Here is a 13,464-nt window from a genome sequence, read left to right on the forward strand (position 1 = left end):
ATGGCACCTGGAGGAGAGATAATTCTAGCTTCCCCTTTATAATTTTTATGCATCTCATTTGTTTGTCTTGCCTAATTGTGTGGGCTAGTTCCTCCAGAACAGTGTAAAAATGACAGTGGAATTATTCACTGTGTTTACCTTGTTCTTGACTTCAACGGGCCAGTGCCACTATTGTTTCCTTTTAAGCACGACCATGTTCGAGATAGCTTGAGTTCTATTTATTTTAAATTTTTTCTTTTTTTAAATCAGATATAGGAGAGAATTTTGAGTACAGGTGACATTTGAAACCACAGGTGTCACCATGGTTGCAAGAAAGACAACTGTCTATATAGGAAAAGGAAAGGGCCAGGAGTTAAACCTGAGGAAACACCTGTAATTAAAGGTGGAAGGAGAAAGGAAATAAAGAAGCAATGAGAGGAGAGTGCAGGCTGAGAAAAAATTGCATGATGGTGTTTTGAAAACCCGTCGGCACTCTTTATAGAAAGAAATGTGAGCTATTTATGTTTGAATGGAAGGCCCAGCGACCAGGAGAATAACAAAATCAGGATAGTGCTTCTTTGGTTTGGAAGAATGATGTGTATTGGTTTTATAGAATGGCTATAGAAGTTATAAATGATGTTTGAAATAAAAAAATATCTCTGTGTGCTGCAACATTACATTCAGAGGCAATCAGATATGTCTGTTGAGCTCAGAGCCCAAGATAATGTAGAATGCAGCCCTTTCCTCCATATTCAGAAACATTGAACTATTTCTGGTTTTCCTAATGTTTCACAAAATTGAATCTGTTACTCTAGGGAGACACTTCATATCAGTTCTCTGTTAACAGCGATAAAAAAAAGTGATTCTCAGTTGTGCAAAGTTTCCTCAAAAATATTCTGCATAATGCATATTTCAGTGATGTTCTTTGAAGAAATGGTCAGTTGACTAAATTGGAAAGTATAGATGGAGGCAGCGGCATAATTGCATCACAAGTGAGATCTTGAATATATTGGACATACAGAAACACATAAAATACAATATTAAGGAAAGAATCCAGAGAGTAGCTTAGTTTACTTTGAGAATGTTCCTATGACTGGTTTTCTATTTTCCTTCTTTATCTAATATTTATCTATCTAGGGAGTTTATTTGTTATCTGAAGATACATTTTTGACAGGTAATATAAATCTAAGGCATTACCGTTTCAACTCATTCTTTTACCTAATTATTGAACTGTTGGTGGGCCCACTAGAAGTTGATTTGCAAGAGTCTACTCTCATGAGGATTTTCTTTTGGTGGAAGGAGAGGGGACAGACACGGAAAGACACAAAGCCAGTGGAAGAGAAGAAGCATGGAGAGTATGGAAGGGATTGTTCCCATATATCAGCCCAGCCCCCGTGATTTCTACCAAACTGTAGGAAGAAAGGCTGCCTGAATAAGCTCTTTGTATAAAACATTTTTTGAGATTCTGGGACACAGACATCATGGGTTTGCTGCTGCCCGGAAGATAAATTGATAGAGTGAGTGCTTTACCCTAGTAGCCAAGAGAGAGTTCTGGAGACATTTCCTTGAGTTCTAATCCCAGCCCTATAAATTTCTGGAAAATGTGACCTTAGACAAATTAGTTCACTAAGCCTCAGTTTCCCAGCTGTATTATTTTTCTGTGGTTGCCATAGCAAATTATTACAAACCTGGCAAACAGAATTTTACTGTCCCACAGTTCTGGAGGCCAGAATTTCAAAATTAAGGGGTTGGTGTGGCCATGCTTCCTTAGGCTCTTGGGGAGAATTTGTTCTTTTGCCTCTTTTAGCTTCTAGTGGTTACTGGTATTTTCCAGAATTCCTTGGTTTGTGGTTGCATCATTTCAAGCTCTGCCTGTCTTTACATCCCTTTCCTTCTCTGTCTCTGTCTCTCTTGTGTGAAATCTCCCTCTGCCTCTTTCTTACAGTAATAACTTATGATTGGATTTAGAACACATGTAGATAATCTAGGATAATCTCCCCATGTCAAGAACCTTGACTTAATCACATCTGCAAAGAGTCTTTTCCTTTATAAGGTAACATTTGCAGGTTCCTGCAATTAGGACCTAAAATTTTTGAGTGGTCATTATTCATTATACTACAACACATTATAAAGTAGTGACAATACAAATGCCTATCTCCTGGTCTTGTAACGATGAAGGAGCAAACACAGATAACATATTTAGCATAATTTCTGGAATACTGTCAGTAAATGTTAGATATTCTTCTCACTAAACTCTCAGCTCTTTGGAAGCAGTTACTCTGTCCATCTTCACAAACCACTGTAGCCCTAGTGACCAGCACAGTGCTAATCAACAATAAACATTTGTTGGAAAAAGTAGAATAAAAAGGGTCATTGTTTCCGAATTTGTTTGCTTAAAATGTGTCATGGGCATACTGAGGAATCTGGAGAGTACAGCAATACTTTGGAGAGTTGGTATTTGCAGCCTTGGGGCCACTGGGAGATAACACCTGGGGGACGAATATGAATGTTATCAAGTGGGGACCACATGGCTCGTAGTGGCAAGGAGGCTATCTCCAAGTGGCTGGGAATGAGAGAGCAGTGTTCATAAATACCCTGGGCAGTCTTAGACAAATCATGATGAATGGTCACCCTAGGTAGAGGTCCCGGGTTGCTACTTTAGAGAGATGTGGGTGTATTTCCTCTTATCTCAGGATATATCTGGCCATGGATGGGGATACCAGAGCCCAGAATCAGACTTACCTACAAACTCAGGGAATACCTCAGCTGGAGATGCCAAGGTAATAATCAGTTCAGCAAGCATGTCTAGCATTCAGATAGTGTAGCAACGTTTTCCAGATAAACAGATCATCTATGATAAGAGACCAAGATAGTGTTATTAAGTTAGAAAAGGTGAACAGAAAACAGAAATGGGGAATCCAGATAGTTGTCAATAAAAACAGACAGGTTACGCACTCAACAAAAACATGCATGTTATGATTTCAATCTTCTTAATTTATTGACGCTTGTTTTATGGACTAATGTGTGATCTCTTATGGAGAATGTTCTATGTGCACTTGAAAAGAACATGTATTCTCTTATTTTTTGATGGAATGTTCTGTATATATCTATAAAGTCTATCTGGACTAAAGTGTTTTTCAAAGCCATTGTTTCCTTATTGATTTTCTGTCTGGGTGGTCTATCCATTGATGTAAGTGGAGTGTTAAAGTCCCCTACTATTATTGTATTACCATGAATTTCTCCATTTATGTCCCCTAATATTTGCTTTATGTATTTAGGTGCTCCAGCATTGGGTATGTAGATATTTACAATAGTTATATCCTCTTGTTGGATTGATCCCTTTAGCATTATGTAATGCCCCTCTTTGTCTCTTGTTACACTCTTTGTTTTAAAGTCTATTTTATCTGGTGTAGTATTGTTACTCTGGCTTTTTTTCCATTTCCATTTGCATGGTCAGTGTTTTTCCATCCCTTCACTTTCAGTCTGTAGGCATCTTTCGGTCTGAGGTGAATCTTTTATAGGCAGCATATAGATAGATGGGTCTTATGATTTTTATCCATTCTGCCAATCTATGTCTTTTGATTGGAGCGTTTAGGCCATTTATATTTAATGTAATTATTGATAGGCATATACTTATTGCCATTTTAAAAATTTGTTTTCTGGTTGCTTTTGTAGTTCTTCTTTGTTCCTCTTTTCTTCGCTTGCTCTCTTTATAATTGATGAGTAGCTGCAATGGTTTTGTTTTGTTTGTTTTTTGGCTTTCTTTCTCTTTCTTTTTTGTGTATCTCTCATAGGTTTGGGGTTTGTGGTTACCATGAGGTTCATGTATAATATCTTAAGTAAATAACGGTCCATATTAATTTGAGGGTCATTTCAGTTCAAATACATTCTTAAAAAAAAAGGAACAGAAAAAACCTTTTTCTTTTTCTCTTTCTCTTCCCTTTTTGCTTCCTTCTCCACATCTTTTGTATATATTGTCATATTTCACAACTTTTTATTCATATTTTTCTTATGTGAAATTATGGCCATTGCCTTTCCACTTAAAGAAATCTCTTTAACATTTCTTGTAATTCTGGTTTATTGGTTCATATAAACTCCTTTACCTGGGGTCTGGGAAACACTTTGTCTCTCCTTCAACTCTGAATGATAAACTTGCCGGGTAGAATATTCTTGGTTGTAGGTTTCTTCCTTCCAGCCCTCTGAATATATATATCATGGCACTCCCATCTGGCTTGCAAAGTTTCTGCTGAAAAGTCAGCCTATAGTTTTACAGGGAAACTTTTATATTTATATTTTATGTTTATATTTTATAGGAAACTTTTTATTTCTTGCTGCTTTTAAGATTCTCTCTTAATTTTTAAACTTTGACATTTTAATTATTATGTGCTGTGGTCTGGACTTCTTTGGGTTCATATTGTTTGGAACTCTGTGCTTCTTGGACTTAGATGTCTATTTCTCTCCCCAGGTTAGGAAAGTTTTCAGTTATCATTTCTTCACAAGTTTTCTACACCTTTTCTCTCTCTTCTTCTAGGACCCTCATAATGTGAATGTTTATTTGCTTGATGTTGTCTGAAAGATCTCTTAATCTGTCCTCATTAAAAAAAAGAATCTTCCCTTTTTGCTGTTCAGCTTGTGTGCTTCCCATTGCTCTGTCTTCCCAATCACTGATATATTCTTATGCAACCTCTAATCTACTGTTGATTTCCTCTAGTGTATTTTTTTATTTCTGTTATTATATTCTTCAACTCTGATTCTTTTTAATATTTTCTATCTCTTTATTGAAGATCTCACTGAGTTCTCCTATTCTTCCATACCTGTATCTTTATGATCATTACTTTAAAATTTTTAGCAGGTTTATTGCTTATCTCTGTTTCATTTAGTTCTTTTTCTGACATTTTTTTCTTGTTCTTTCTTTTGGAGCATATTCCCCCATATTCCCACTTTGCTTGACTTTCTGTGTTTGTTTCTATGGTTTAGAAGAAATGGCTACTTCTCCAAAAGTTGAAGGAATGGTCTTTTGTTTGATGTCCCCTATGAGCATTATGTATGCTTGGTGACTTTTGCTGGCTGGCTGGAGCTGTGGTTGTATATGCTCACCACTCTTTTAAACTGTAGGATGTCTCCATCTGTCTTGCTCTCCTCTTGCCATTCTTTCCATCTTCGGTTGTTCAGTAGCTGATCAGTCGGCCCTCAGTTCTTCAGGAAGGATTGTTCTATTAATAGGTGTAATTTGGTGTATTCTGTGGAGGTGAGCTGAGAGTCTTCTTACATCACCATTTTCTTTTCTTTTTTTAAAGATTTTATTTATTTATTCGACAAAGAAAGAGACAGCAAGAGAGGGAACACAAGCAGGGGGAGCGGGAGAGGGAGAAGCAGGCTTCCCGTGGAGCAGGGAGCCCGATGCGGGGCTCGATCCCAGGACCCTGGGATCATGACCTGAGCCGAAGGCAGACACTTAACGACTGAGCCACCCAGGTGCCCCTTACATCACCATTTTCAGCTGGAACTCAGGAAGGGAGAGGTTTTTATATAAAGCACGTGGAGGCTGCAAATGAGTCCGGATGTGTATTGTGATTCCAGTTTTCTCTCTTTCATAACTAAGGGCCTCTTGCATGTTTTCTCTGTGCTTATTTTATTTGTAGGTGCTGCTTTGTATGTGCATGGATGATCCTTCTCTGCATGTTTCTCTTTAGGACCAATGACTCACTTTTCTTCTATATGTGTCCTTTTGTCCCTGTTACTCTACTTACCCCTTTTCCCTTCTTCTATTTTATCACCTCCTTCTCTCTCCTTGCTCTTTTTCTTTTATCTAAAAATAATACAAAATGGAAGTTTAGTTTGTATTTATTGGATACCATTTAATGTTTCTTGTTAATCTAAAAAAGTGCAACAAATAGAATGTTTGTTTTACTCTGTTTAATAAGAGAGCAACAAAAGAAGATGAACTGCATCACTTTTAAGTCATATGACCTTCAGTTGATTTTTTTCTTGCTCCTGTAGATTAGTGGTTCTTTACGAGAGGGAAGAAAGATTTTTCTTCTTGATTTAAGTGTTTTATTTCTACATAGAACTTGATGTGCTTTATAGTTATTGTTGCTGTAACCAATTACCATCTGTGTAAAGTGAGGAAGGACAAATATTAACATTTTCATTTTACTGAGAACAAATAAAGTAAGGAATGTGTTTCAGATCAAATCGGAACATTAACATCAACATTAGAATTTAGTGCTTTGGATGATTATTTTAGTGATTTAAAAAAAAAATGCTGAAAAAATACCAAGGTACAAAAATTAGCATAACAAATATTCATGAAACTATCACCCGGTATCTTTTCATCCTAACCCTTTGCAAGTTTGGGCTATATTTTTCTTTTTGTTTGGAAGAATAAATATTTCAGATACAGTTGAAATACATACTCCCCTATACTCCTTAATTTTCTCATATGTCTTCTTCTCTTCCCTGAGGTAACCATTTGTGAATTGAGTTTTAATCATTTCCACGTATTCTTCTATACTTCTAATTCATATGTATTCGCTCTTGTTACACAGTATACAGCACTGTTCTGAGATTGCAAATACTTATGTAGATTGATTAGTAAGTACCATTTTGCAACTTGCTTTTAATTGCTCTTATCATATTTTTGATATTTATCTATATTGATACATGTATTTCGAATTCATTTATTATAATTGTACTGTAACATTTTATATATTGTATGAATATGCATGATTTATAGATTCATTTCAGCCTAGAAGTCTTTCCATTAGATTTCATAGCACAATGTTTGCATGATTTTGTTATAAGTTGTAAGGGGAAACATTCAATCCGTATTATTATACCAGTAAACCTTTTTCTAGTATTTCCTGAAGTATTCAATTATATCCAAGTTTCTGCTTCATTTTAGCAACAAGGACTATTTCATTAAGTGTATCTACACTGGTATGGATTTTAGGAAGTAAAACTAAAGGTATAGAGTAGAGTTTCATTTGTTGTGACATCATTTAGGTCACATGGTAAAGACTGTGAGTTCAACAAAGGTGTCTATGCCTGAACATTTTAGTGAAAAATAATGAAATATTTAGGATTCTGGGATATTTACTTTTATTTTCTTTATTGACCCAAACAGAGATAGTATTGTACAAGCTCATAACAAAATGAGGGAAAACAAAGAATAGTTAAGTAAGTTGTGCTACATTCATCCATAAGATGGAATATAATGCAGGTAATAAATTGGCATTTAAAAGACATTTTAATTAACAGAAGGGACAAATGTTAAGGGTAAAGATACATAAGTGAAAATTATATACAATACTGTTTTTAAAAATCAAGATGGAAAAGTCAGTAAGGAAAGCATTATAAAACCTACTTTCTATTTTCCTATATTTTTCATATGTTCTTAATCTTGGCTGTGCATCAAAATTACTTGTAAGGAAAAGGATATGGTCACAGATCACCCCACATTTGTTAAATTAGAATCAGTAGATTTAGGGCTTGGGCTCTATATTTTTGAGGAACTCCGCAGGTAATTCTGATGCTCAGACATGTGAACTAATTGGTTAAAACATACATTCACAGCATGAATGAAAATATAAAATAAGATTAATCTAAATAAAAACTAGACAGGATCCCTGTTGGGGGAAAATGAAAGTTGTACTATATTCAAGATGAGGGACGTCAATATAGGAAAGATGCTCATCCTTCCCAAATTAATGTACGTGTTGAATTCAGTAAAATACCAGCTAAATTTATTGGAACTTGGCAGAGTTATTCTGGAAGAATATGGAAGTTTATATAGAGGAATCATCAAGTCAGGCAGAGTAACAAAGACAAAAAAACCCAAATTGTTGTTTTATAAACTTCAGTGTTGTATGTTGATCAAGCAGAAATAACACATTTTTAAGTGACTAAGCTCATCTGCAAATTGGAAGGCAAGCGATGACCAACCAGAATGATCTTTTGAAAGTTAAAAATACTGAAGTAATTAGAAACACAAAAATTGTGTTAAACAATGAGTTCAGATTAAAAAAACTGAACTGAGATCAAGAGCTCATATGTGTAATACCACTACTGTCAAATTCCCATGGAAATGATCAAAGGTTAAAAAAAGAGGGTAAAACTTTTTATCAATATTGAAAATTAGATGTGTGGATTCTTATTTCATACCATGAACTGGAAGAACAGTGCAAAAAAAAACTGATTAAGAGATACATGTCTTACAACATATTAATATATTATAAAGCAGTATCTCTAAATAATTTACTAGAGCTTGAATAGAAAGTCAGATCAAAGGATTAGAATAGAAAGTCTGGAGGCAGTTCTAAGTATATAAATGCCTGTCTTATAGTTTAAAGCAGTGGGCAAAGGATGAATTATTCAACACATGTGTTGAGAACCATGGTAAAGCATGTTTAAAAAAGAAAAAAAAACCCCTGCTATCCTACCTTTCTTCATTGAACAAAGTACATCCTAGGTGTATCAAGACAGAAAATCCAGGAGATTTGATGCCTTTATGACATTGAATTGGGCCCTTCAAAACAGCCTAGCGATTTTGCTATATTTGTCTAACCAGCTTCCTTTTCCCTTTCTTAAACCTTCCTTAATCCTTTCAGGGTCTCCAAATGTCTGTGTCCATTACTCAAATGATGATCTGTCTCTCACAGAAAAAGAGAAGCCACCATTTGGGTACAATTTACTTATTTATTTATTATTATTTTTTAAAGATTTCTTTATTTAATGTAGAGAGAGAGAGAGAGAGCTCAAGTGGGAGGGGCAGAGGGAGAGGGAGAGAATCTCAAGCAGACTCTGAGCTGAGCAGGGAGCCGGACTCGGGCCTTGATCTCAGGACTGTGAAATCATGACCTGAACTGAAATCAAGAGTCAGACCCTTAAATGACTGAGCCACCCTGGCGCCCCCATTTGGGTACTATTTAAACTGTTGGAAATAGCAAAATGAAAAACAACCCAAAAAATAAAACAGAAAACACAATAAACAAATTATCAGTTTACCTATACATACTCCCATGTAGTTTTACTCTTTTCTTTTGCTTTCATGGAACTGGTGTCTCTCTTTTCACAGGTCAAAGTTTTTTCTACGCTTTGAGTCTCATCTCTTCCTATAGTCTGAGGTATTTAATGGTATTCATCCCTCCCCTTTCTATCTTCAATATCTTTTTCTCTGTTAAATTTTTCCCATCGGCATCATATGCTTTAGTCACTTCCCTCCTAAGTAAATTATCTGTATATGCGTCTCCTGTTTCTCTCTTCCCACTTACACATTTTGGGGAAAGAATTTTCTCAATGTTCTCTCTCTTTCATGCCTGCGCCCACTTGAATCTCCCCATGCTGCACTTCACCACCAAATGCTCTCACTAAAGATAACTTCTCGTTTGCTAAATCTAATGAACACTTTGTTCTTACAAATTATCTTTTTGTTTTCTTTTTTTGTAGACTTGTTTTTAAGTTAAAAAATGTAACATATGTGGTATAAAGATCACCCATTTTTGAGTCTACTGCTAAAAAAGTTTCAGAAAGTGATTATACCAGTGTGACCACCATTCAGAAAAATTTATAAAACATTACTTGTTGCCTGGAATCCTGCTGTCCATTCCCATTTCCTAGTGGTAACCACTGTTAGGCCTTTTCTCACCACATATTACTTTTGCATATTTATAAAATATGAATCTTAACAATATGCACTCCCCAGAATCTAGCTTCTTTCATTCAGTGTGTCTAGGAGAGTCATCCATATTGTAGGTTTCATTTTTATTGCTGAATAGTATTGAGCTGCATGAAAATCTCACAATTTATTTATCTGTCGACACATCGTGGGTTATTTCCAGTTCTTAGCTACTATAAATAAAGCTTCTATAATGGAATTGGAACCTTTGAGAACCCAAGATTAAGCTTTTGTGCCTTTCTCTTCCAGGCTCCAATAGCTCTTTGGTTGTGTATTTCAGTTTCTGCCTTCCTAAAAGAAACAGTACAATTTCAAAGATGTGATCCGTTTAGTTCTGTGTTTTGTAAGGCTGGCTTACAAAAGAATTTTTTTTCTGTTCAATTGTTCACTTCCTTTCCTTTTCCAACTTCTTTGTTTCATGCTCTTTTTCATAGCATTTCCAACAGGAGTAGAACCCCATTGTAAAAAAAAAAAAAAGAAATCCTATAGGTTAAAAAAAAAGTGCTATTGGACAAGACTGGAATTATAATTAAATATTAAAAAAATTCTCTTCTATTGTAGATTGCTTCTGTCTCTAATATCAGTATTATAATGGGGTTTTCTGTATTTATTTGAAAATGGGACTGAATGAAATTCTAATTCTGTTGTATATAGTCTTCTTGCTTAGTCATACCTGTTTCTAATACTTTGCCCTTTGTTCAGTTTGCCTTAGGAATTTTTTTTCCTATAGATGAGACAAAAAATTTTATCAAAATTTTCATTTGTCTTTTTTCTCATTTCTGTAGAAGATATGAAGAAAAGGAATTATTTTTAATTTTTTAACTCTCAAGAGGAAGGCTAACCCACAGTGGGTCTGAGTCTATGCTCTTGTCTTAGAGATATATTAAAAAACTTTTCTGTTTCACTGCCACATCAGAAGTTATCAAGCATCTGAGGACAATCCCACACACAAGTTTTTGGGGGATGTGAAGGGCCTTTGAGAAGGGTCACTGGGGCTCATATTGGGGGTTGTGGAGGAGGAAGACAGCCCTGCATAACGGAGAGACAGTTAGAACTTTTCTGAGACTGGGAAGGAGATGGGTTTGGAGGATCCATGAGTGACAGAGATATAAGCCCTGTGTGCTGCAGGGCCCCCTCTAGGCCAGTGGCTCAAGGATGGTTCCAGACCATTGGTGGCCTACTGAAGATAGGATCTGAGGCTGAGCCTGTTTGAGTAGAGAGAGTCACGATGAAGGGCTTCTGTGGACAGCCAGGACAACATGTCTGATGGGCAGCGGGGAGTGAATGTCAGCAGTGGTATCAGAGTAGAAGGTGACAAAGATGTCCATGTTCCAGTACCAGAAATTGTGGCTATGATACTTTACATGGCAAAAGGGACTTTACAGATGTGATTGGTGAAGGATCTCAAGATGGGGAGTTGATGTTGGGTTTATCTGAGTGGGTCCAGTGTCATGACAAGGGTGCTAATGAGGGAAAGAAGCAGCAGGAGAGGCAGGGGTGGAGATGTAAGGATAGAAACAAAGGTAGGAGTGATTTGATTCCTGGCTTTGAAGGTAGAAGAGGGCCTTGAGCCAGAGAGTATGGGCAGCCTCTAGGAGCTGGAAAAGGCAAGGCAAGGCCTCCTAAAGTGATGCAGCCCCACCAACACCTTGAGTTTGGCCCTGGGACCCATTCTGGCCTTCTGACCTCCAAACCTGTAATATAATAAATTTGTGTTGTTTTAATCCACTAAGTTTGTGGTCCTCTATTATAATGGTAGTAGGAAATTAATACAGTGGTCACAGTGGCCTAAGGGTCAGACTTGTCTCTCATTTTTTGGGTTTCCCGGAGGTTCTTCTGAGTTTGAGTTTATCCTAAGGAAATAGACCTTTCCCCAACCTCCAAAACAAACAAACAAACACAAAAACCAAAAAATGCCACACACACAACAATAACAACAGATCAAAGATCTTATCATTCTAATGACTGGAGCTTAGAGTCAGATATAATTTTATTAAAGAAAAAAAGTGATGTTTTGTGCAATGGTATTGTGACTCATGTGTGCTTCTCAGTGTGCATGATTGCTTTAATTATGACTCAAAGCAAGCATCATATGAGTCTCAAAAGGTTAATCCTATTTCCTTAAAATTTCTCTATATTAAAAGTTTAACCTGTATGTACTGGTAAGAAATATTTTACTAAAGCAGAGAAAGTCAGTATTCATATGGTTTCACTTATTTGTGGAACATAAGGAATACCATGGAGGACATTAGGAGAAGGAAGGGAAAAATGAAGGGGGGAATCAGAGGGAGAGACAAACCATGAGAGACTGTGGACTCTGAGAAACAAACTGAGGGTTTTGGGGGGGTTGGGGGATGGGTTAGCCCGGTGATGGGTATAGAAGAGGGCACGTATTGAATGGAGCACTGGGTGTTATACACAAACAATGAATCATGGAACCCTATATCAAAAACTAATGATGTACTGTATGATGACTAATATGACATAATAAAATAAAATTAAGTTAAAAAATATTTGACTAATTACAGTGATGAGGTCTCTAACAGGTGTAGCCATAATCTTAGGGGCAGAAAGTTCTCTTTCCCTGCCGTATCATTTCTGCAAAATATTTTCAATGGGAAACATGAAGGGCAGTTTGCAGCACTTACTTGGATTTCAGGGGAAAAAAAAGGGGGAAGTCCTTTCAAAGAAACTTCTGGAAGCTAAGGAGATAATACATAGTTTCACCATAGCAGAACAAAAATAGTTCTTCTTCCTACCAGGGAGAAAGAATCATTGTTTTCCTCTTGTAGGAGTAAGCAGTCCTGGCCTAGTGCAGAGTAAGCAGGTGCAGAGGGTGGAAGAGGCAGAGAAGAGAGACCAGAGGCACCAATAACAAGACTGCCAAGAGCACATGTTCTGCAGTTTGTTGAGAGCCCTTTGAATTGACTAATTTCAGGGGAAGCCTAGGCCATGAAACAGGTGTGTAGCCAAGGTGTATATTGTGTCTGGAGAAAATTGTCCAGAGAGAAAGTTTTAGAAGACAGTGTGTCAGGAAAAATGGAGATCGTGCATGAGGAGATGAAGAAACGACGGTAAGCCTTGGACATAGTCTATGTCCCTGAAGATAGTGACTAAGTGAAAAACCAGGTCCATAAGGACAAACCCTAGGAATTTAATCAGCAAGAAGTTGTCATTAAGCTTTGTAATTATGGGTGACTGCTTTTTCCCGTTTTCAAATGTTCTGAAAGTGGTCATAAATTTTTTTTAAAATTAAAAAGTTGATTGGGAAAACTGTCTTTCAGAAGACATGGCCCCCTATTCCTCCACCTCTTTCTTCCATCTACCAGTGGTTTCTTTGCAACCAGTCTTCAGTTTCCTTGCCTGAATCTCCCTTTTCCTCATTGCCCTGAATCTTTTCTAGAGAGAGGCTCATAGAAGCAGACTCGGATTTCACAGTGCGAGAGCCACAGAATCCTCTCTGTAGACATTATCAGATGTTTATTGGGGTGTTCTGCTGAATCTGCCTAGGCATTTGCAGATAGCCATGCTGGTCTTCCTACTTACAGATCTCTGGTGAAATAATGGAGTGTTAGGAAGGATACAGAAGTTGAACAGCAATGAGGGCACCTCTCTGTGGTTGTTGCCTCCCACCATGCAGAGCAAGAGCAGTTGGAGTCCTTCCTGACTGGATGATTTGGAGCTTACAGCTGATTTTTAGGGGGGATGGCACAACAGATAAGGTAGATGAAGAGATTAATAACCGAGGGTGCTCCTGCTGTCTTTACCTTTCTTCCCTTAGTGAATCCTGGCCCACCTGCCCATTTCCC

Source organism: Zalophus californianus, chromosome 5 (assembly GCF_009762305.2).
Source record: "Zalophus californianus isolate mZalCal1 chromosome 5, mZalCal1.pri.v2, whole genome shotgun sequence".
Classification (NCBI taxonomy): domain Eukaryota; kingdom Metazoa; phylum Chordata; class Mammalia; order Carnivora; family Otariidae; genus Zalophus; species Zalophus californianus.